Raw genomic sequence first — 8,133 nt, 5'->3', positions numbered from 1 at the left:
TGAAAGATGGTCTTTTAGATATACATGAAGTAACCTTTTTACCTCAATATTTACAAATTTTCCTTTTTTCCAGAACTCAATGCGTCAGTTAATTCCAGAACTTGCAAGCATCATTGATGAAATCCTGCTGTCAAGCAGGCAGAGCTGCTGATGCTTAAACAGTTAAACTCATGATAACTGGATTTGTGGAGTCATTCCTTGTTCATTTAGCAATATCCTAAACTTCTCTTGAAGTGTCTCATTTTTTTCTTCCTGCCGCCTCCATTGCGTTATGGTGTCCTTGAAACTGGAAAATTTTGAATATATCGTTTATTCGTCTCAAGATCTCTGAAACTTCCCGTCAATACACACTGTCACTCCTAGTTGCAAGTCAACAATGCTACAGTCATTTCATTTTTTCATAAAAAGTATTGTTTGAATTACTCAATTTAAGAAGGAAATGGAAAACTGATGCTATTATAAGAATTTCAAAACAAAAAGTTTTCCAAAAAAAGGAAAGATAAATGAGAATATACATAGAAAAAGAAATATATAATGAAACATTTTTTGGCAAAGCTGAGTCTAATGACTTTTATGCTTTGCAAGCAGTTTTTCCTAATACATTTTTATTTAATAAGAATTGTAGTTTCAGAGTCTAACTTAGGCATTAAAGGTTCTGAACTGGGAAAAACCTACACTTATTTAAATTTCAACTCTTCTAATATCATGACACTCAAAAGTGTGAATTTTAGACTTAAATTTGCAGTTGAGAAAATATGCTAGATTTCAGGTTTTGAGTTGCTTCGCCTTCTATTTTTGATTTACATTTAGCCTTTTGGACGTTGGAGTAGTATTTATAAAGTTAATTTTAGCATCATATATTAAATGAATAAGTTCTCACCCTTTTTTCTTGTGATTTCTTGCTTGATTTTTAAAATTATCCTTTTAGATATGCAGGTTGAAGGATAATAAATGGGATTCTAGAAGGATGCTTAGCTCAGGTGGAATGCCATCATCTCATTCAGCAACTGTTACTGCTCTTGCAACTGCAATTGGTTTACAAGAGGGAGCTGGGGGGACTGCATTTGCCATTGCATTGGTCTTGGCCTGTGTTGTATGTACTTTTAAACCAGGTTTCCTCTATACTTTTGCATTGTCTGCTTGTTTATGCATTTTTAACAGAAACAGAAGCACCCAGATATTAAAAAAGCTCGTGGTTCAATTTATCTTCCTCTTTTTTTGGTTCTAATTTCTCCTAATTCTGCATGGAATCAAATATCATATTGAACTAAATACATAAGTGAATAGTTTCTGATTGATGCAACATCATTTATTATTTGACTTTGATGTTGGTTTGTGACTTCAACCTCAATTGCATTTTAGAGAAAAAAATCTTCCCTATCCAAACCTTGACGAGTTATTTTTATCCGATAAAGAGGTTGAAATTACAAAATCTTCATTCTTGGAATTTTCCAACTATCAATTTGGTATGATGTTTTTGCCTTGAATCCTGAGAAACGTTGCTAGAATACTGAGGCTTGAGTATGCAATTTTATGGACATTTTAGTCTTGATTCCTAGTGTCATATTTATTTATCTTGAATAAAGTTTTTGGTCAGTCATAAACTTTTGTTAATAATTTCAAGTTATTACAGGTAATGTACGACGCTACTGGCATCAGACTTCATGCTGGTCGACAAGCTGAAGTAAGATCTATTTCTGTAATCAAATATGATTACCCTTTATTCCAGATTCCTTTATATAAATTATTAAAAATAAATGTTACCTCTGGTTATAATTTAATAAGAGGGAGAACTGGTGATAAATGAGATAGACTATAATCGGTGTTCCCAAACATCCACCCAAAAAAGCTCAAGGGTCAAAGGTTGAACTGAGGCTCGAACTAGGTTGAACCAGTTGTAATAGATAAATAAATATGATTACCAGAAAACTTGACTAACATTAGTTAATTTTCAATATTTATTATTGTATATAGTAAAAAAACTCACCTAACTTAGCTGCATTTTACTGTATTATTCAAATCAATTAAATTACGAAAGTAGTTTTAATTGGAATAATTCAAAAAATCATTAATTTTTTTTTTTGGTCTTTTGATTTTTTATGACATTTTTTTTCAAATAATAATATTTATAGTTATTAAAACACATTATTTTTTACAATAACCAACAAGTAATTAAACATGATCTTCCCCTTTTCTTATAAAATCATACTTTTTACGAGAATAAATAATCAAACTTTCAAAATTTAAAATTAAGTTTTAGTATGTTTCCTTGGAGTTTAAGCTACTGACTTTCCCTTTTGCAATCCTGCATTGGTTACTTTAGAGAAAAAGTTGGAAGATATAGCCCTTGTTTTACTTTTATTTTATTTTTTTTCAAAATCACTTTTGTCCTATAACTAGGTCGCAAGCAAAGAGGATTAAAGAAGCAATGATATTGCTTGTTGTTTCATCCATGGTGAGCAAAGGAACAAGCTTCGTGTTGGGCTCGAGAAAAGAGACGCGTTAAATCAAACGTGACTGCATAGTTATATGAACCATGCGGTCGCATGTGACCAAGCAACGAGTGGAGCATAGGGATTCAAGTGACCAATGCGACCGCATAGGATATAACTATGCGGCCGCGTAGATTAAAATCGTGTGTGATTTTTTCAATTTTCACGAAATCTTTTATTTGTGTTAAGATTATTTTATGGTAACTTTTAGTATGTTTAGACCTTAATTTCGTTTCAACTGGGGTTTTATGGGTTCCTTCTAAATAGAAGTTATTATTTTCATTGTAGAACATCTTTCATCCATACATTAAATTGAGAGGTTATTTTGTGAGCAATTTTTGCTTTGATTCCTTGTTCTTCATTGAATTAATTTTACGAGCTTATCAAGAATTATTTCTTCTGGCGTTCAAACAATCTAGATGAGATTCCTAAATCTTGTGATTACGTGGTCAGCATATTGTTGGCGATTCTGTTGGTTCTTTGGTTCAATATTTTTGAATCAAATTCTAAACTTTGATTTCTTGGCTTTCTTGTGTTGATTAAATCTTTTGTGGGTTTCATAGCTATTATTGCTACGTTAGTTCACATCAATTTTGCCAATATATCCCGTATCATTTTTGTAAGTTAATTACTTTTGTGGATACTGGTACGGACTAACATCATAAGAAATCATGTAATTAGAACTTTTTGAGTTTTAGATGGTTCTTCCTTTTTTTCCATTGACGTGAACAAATAGATTTAGCAAATAAATAGAGTTGGGCGCTTCGTCGGAATAGTGTACTTGGTCTAGAATATGTTTGAATATATAGATAGATAGTATGATAATAGGCAGGAGATGGACAGAATATTGGCTGCCCTGGTGAAGGATTCTGGGTAACCTGTCTCCATGTCTTTGAGTAGAGCTCTATGATCTTTTTTTTCCCATACAACTTTTGTCTTGTAAAGTCCCATTTCCATTCGGTATAGATGGAGATGAAGAGAATAAAAGGTTACAAATGTGCATTTTCTTGTTAATAGAGAGGTACTGGACTGACTTAACATGCAAATCATCTGTCACTATTGAAGTGATCACTGAGAGTATGAAGTGTCCTGGCTTGAGAGAATCTATGAGACTGGAGCATTGGATGCATGCCTTAGCTAGCTGGATTTGGTCTACTAACTGTAGAGGTTGTCAGTAACGTTGAACTCTCCATGTGCTCTAGTCACTATGTTGTCCATATTCAAGCTTATTCACTTGTTATCCAATTGGTGAATTAACTCCCAGTCTCCTACACACAATACCATCTGCCTTTTTCATGAGGTCAGGTAAAGTAAATCTGGTGTGTAGTTTTATAGGTCAAATGCTCAATAACCTCATGTCTAAGGTGAATTGCGCACTAGATATAAGTTTACTTTCTGTGGTCAAAGACTCAAAGCAACCACACCCCCCTTCTCCCTGTGAATCTCCTCTCTCCTCTCTCTCTCTGGTCTTGTTAGGTGGCGTTTTCATTGGCGCCTCAGGTATTATTTAGATGCGTTGAGACATGAATTGCCAACTAATTGATGGTAGAGTTTAATTGAAACTTATATATCTTTCTTCCCTTTACCCAGTTTGTTGCCTGATAATAGTTTGACTAATAAACTGCAGGTTGCTGCTGGTGCTTTGCTGGGATGTGTGGTAGCAATTCTAATGGGAAGCTCTATTTAAAGATTGGTACTTCATATGCCAAAATGTTACAAGCTTCTTAGCTTTTTGATGAAGGCAACACAATTGCATATAGTCTCCCGAAAGAATTAAACATGAATTTTCTGTCGATAAAGTCCTCCATCTCTGTATAAGTAGATTCTGAAACAGTTCCCAAACACTGCATGGGCATTAGTGTCTTCGTTAGTCGAATGTTGCCTGACTGACTTTTGCTGGTTGATTTTGTTGTTTCAGACCATTTAAGAATTGGGTTCGGTACCAGTTAAAATTCATTTTACTCTTTGAAGGTAGTGCAATCATAGAACTGTGAAGTTAAAATTAATTTTTTACAGAATTTTCAGTTATAGATCACATGGATGCACGAGGCAGGAGATTGGACTTGGTAACAGGGACATGGCCATTGCCATGCATGTTTCTTTTTGGACTTCTGTTTAAAAGCCTTTTTAATAGGATGGGCTGATCCGTCGCGCATGGTGGAGAAATGCATGTGATTCATTTCTCTCTCTTTTCTATTTCTATTACAGTTTTTATGAAATTGAAGTTGAAGCTGCATTAACTTGAAAACAGTATTGAAGTCTTGAAGAGTACTTTTTATTTCTTAAAGGGCTTCACATATGGTCTTTTGTGTATTTCTCATAATAATTAAAAAGAAATCCTCAATGGCCCATAAGCTAATTTCAACAGCTGAAGTTCATGCAACTTCAACATCAAATGCTCAAGAATCGTTAGTTGGCAGAGGAATTTAGTTGAGTTGGGAGAAATAGAAAAATTTATGCCAGTCTGTCTGTATTTGCCAAATTGTATTCAAATATCTTTACCTCTTTGGCATGCTTATATCTTACATGATATTTGACAAGTTGCACTATGGTTTTTATCATATGAAATGACTCAATTAAATTTTGTCTTAAGCTACATAATGGTATTCTTCTGTTCATGTTAGGTCTTAACCATATTCGGATATTATTGGTATCTTCTAGTAATGCCCTTGCACCGACTTCTTGAGATGCATGTAATTTAGAGTCTTTTTTTTTTATTTAAACTTAATTTTATTTTAATTCATTTAATTTGGGACATATGGTTGGCATATTTTTTTTTTTTTTTTTTTTTAACTTAATTTTATTTTAATTCATTTAATTTGGGACATATGAACATTAATAACCAGTGATTGAGATTGGCATATCGCTTGGAGGTCAAGTTTCACAAATCATGACTTGTTAGTTGGAGTTGATCAATACAAAATTACCCTACAGCTTTATGCTAACAATTAAAATTTGTATGAATTTTGAGGGCAAAATTGGCAATATGTAAATTACAAAAGTGATTGTTGTAGGACGTGAAAATGTGCAGTGGAAATGAAAATTATACCAGCAATAAATTGAAATTTTGGGAACTTTAAGGTGAAAATTTGATAGGGGACTCAAGTGCTCCAAGGACAAATATTAAAAAACTGCAGCTGCAAATTTCCTAAGGAATTGGCAATAAAGGTTTTTTCAACAAATTAAAGTGAACTTTCAGAGGCAATTCCGTTTGTTGAGACTAAGAGACTGTTTGGTACGAATTCTTTAAATTTCACCTTTTGAAGTCGTTTTTAACTCCATGACCAGTAAAATAATTTTGCATTCACTAATTTTTTTTCTTTAATTTTAAATTACATTAGTCAAAAATTTATTTTCAAAAACCTACACCAAACAGGCATTAAGAATGCAGCACTTCAACATAAGGGGTCACAAACCATCTCATCTGAAGTATGCCCTTGTTTCATTCTCAATTTTTGGAAAAATATATTTTTGAATAGTGTTTTGACATCATTTTAACTACACATTTTTCAATAAAATAATATTACAAGAAAATTTTTTTAATTTATTTTTTAGCTATATATTTTTCATCATTACATTAATAAAAAATGTATTTTTATGATTAAAAATGGGGTCAAGCAAGGGCTAAATGGTGCATTCAATCAAAGCCAAAATCGAGAAGTCAAAAAGTGTTAAAACAACGGGCAATGCTATGGGGACAAGCCCATGTCCAAGCAGTTTAACCCTAAAACAACATCATGGATTAACTTCAATTTGCAGATTTGAAGCGTACACATTGTACAAACTTTGGTTTGAATATCAGGTTTAACATTGGGAATGACCGTATACACACACATAAAGGTCTGACATTATTTTATTCACGCGGAACCCACACATCCACGTGAGTGCACGTTCATCCTCACGGATCGCTTGGCTTTATAAGCTGTGATGATTCACTTTTTAAGAGAAGAGGGGAGGTCCCATCAGATGCTCTGATTTAGGTGGCCTAGCTTGGATATCCTATTGTTACTCAATTTTTTAAAGGATCAAATTTCAATTATAATCACACTTTTATAAGATTTACAAATTTATTAACTTTATAATTATATATTCATAATTTTTTATTAAAATTTGTTAAAAACTTTTATTGGTGCGGAAGCGTGTTTGAATTCTTGTAATAAGAATTATAATGAAAGAAATATGAAACGATATAGGAATAATTTGCTTTATTGATTGAATAATGAGTAATTGATTGAAAATTGTACAATAGCTTCTATATATATAGGCAGATTGTTCCTATTCCTAATAGTACTAGGAAATTGAAATAAGGAAACTAGTGAACTAATAAAACTTTATTCTAATTAAAACTCTCAAGAAAATAAAAGCCCTAACACAAGAAAATAAACTCTTAGAAAATATAAAATATAATTGTAGTAGGAATCATATTGTAGTTGTACTACATCAATCCCCTCCACTTGAAAGAAAACCCGCCCTCGAGTTTTGTGTTTGCAAGGAAAATTCATCTGGAGGAAAGTATTCATAAATATCAGCAACATTAAAAGTATTGGAAATGTTCATATCTGCTGGAAGATCAACTTTATAAGCATTAACGCCAATTTTTTGAAGAATGTGAAAAGGATCAGTCTTCTTATCTTTAAGTTTATTGTAAGTGCCAACAGGAAAACGATTTTTTCTGAGATGAACCATCACTAAATCACCTTTGTTGAATAGCTTAAGACGCCTGTGTTGGTCAACAGCAACCTTGTAACGAATATTTGCATCTTCTAAATTTTGTTTTACCTTGTGATGAATTCTTTGAATACGTTCAGCAAACTCTTCTGCATTAGGATTGACATTAGGAAGTCGAATCAAATCTACTGTATGCCTTGGAACATTAGTGTAAACGACTTCAAAGGGAGTCTTCTTAGTGGATTGATTAGGCATACTGTTAAAAGCAAACTCAATTTGTGGAAGGGCAGCATCCCATTGTTTGGTTTATCTCCACTAACTGCTCGAATCATATTGCCAAGAGTTCGATTAGCCACTTCTGTTTGACCATCTGTTTGGGGATGATTTGTGCTACTAAACTTCAAAGAAGTGTCAAATATTTTTCACAATGTCCTCCAAAAGTGACTTAGAAACTTTACATCTCTACCAGAAGTTATAGAACGAGGGATACCATGTAGGCGAACGATCTCGCGAAAAAATAAATTAGCCACGTAAGAAGCATCTGCTGTTTTCTTACAAGGAATGAAGTGAGCCATTTTTGAAAATCGATCAATTACGACCAAAACAGAATCAACTTCTCGTTGAGTTTGTGGGAGACCGAAAACAAAATCCATTGTAAGATCTTGCCATATTGTATCTGGAATAGGCAAAGGGGTATAAAGGCCAATATTTTGAGCTTGTCCATTAGCTTTCTAACAAATTGGGCAACGTTGGACAAAACGACCAATATTTCTTTTGAGCTGGGGCCAATAAAATCTCTCTTCAACAAAGCTGATTGTCTTATCTCGACCAACATGTTCGCCTAAACCGCCTGCATGTAGTTCTCGAATCAAGTGCTCACGCAAGGAAGAACGAGGAATGCATAATTGCGTTCCCTTAAACAAGAATCCTTCCTGAAGAAGGTAATCGGGTATAAATTCCTTATCATTGCATC

The sequence above is a fragment of the Olea europaea genome, chromosome 6 (assembly GCF_002742605.1).
Source record: "Olea europaea var. sylvestris chromosome 6, O_europaea_v1, whole genome shotgun sequence".
NCBI classification, from domain to species: domain Eukaryota; kingdom Viridiplantae; phylum Streptophyta; class Magnoliopsida; order Lamiales; family Oleaceae; genus Olea; species Olea europaea.
This window is presented reverse-complemented; position numbering follows the sequence as displayed.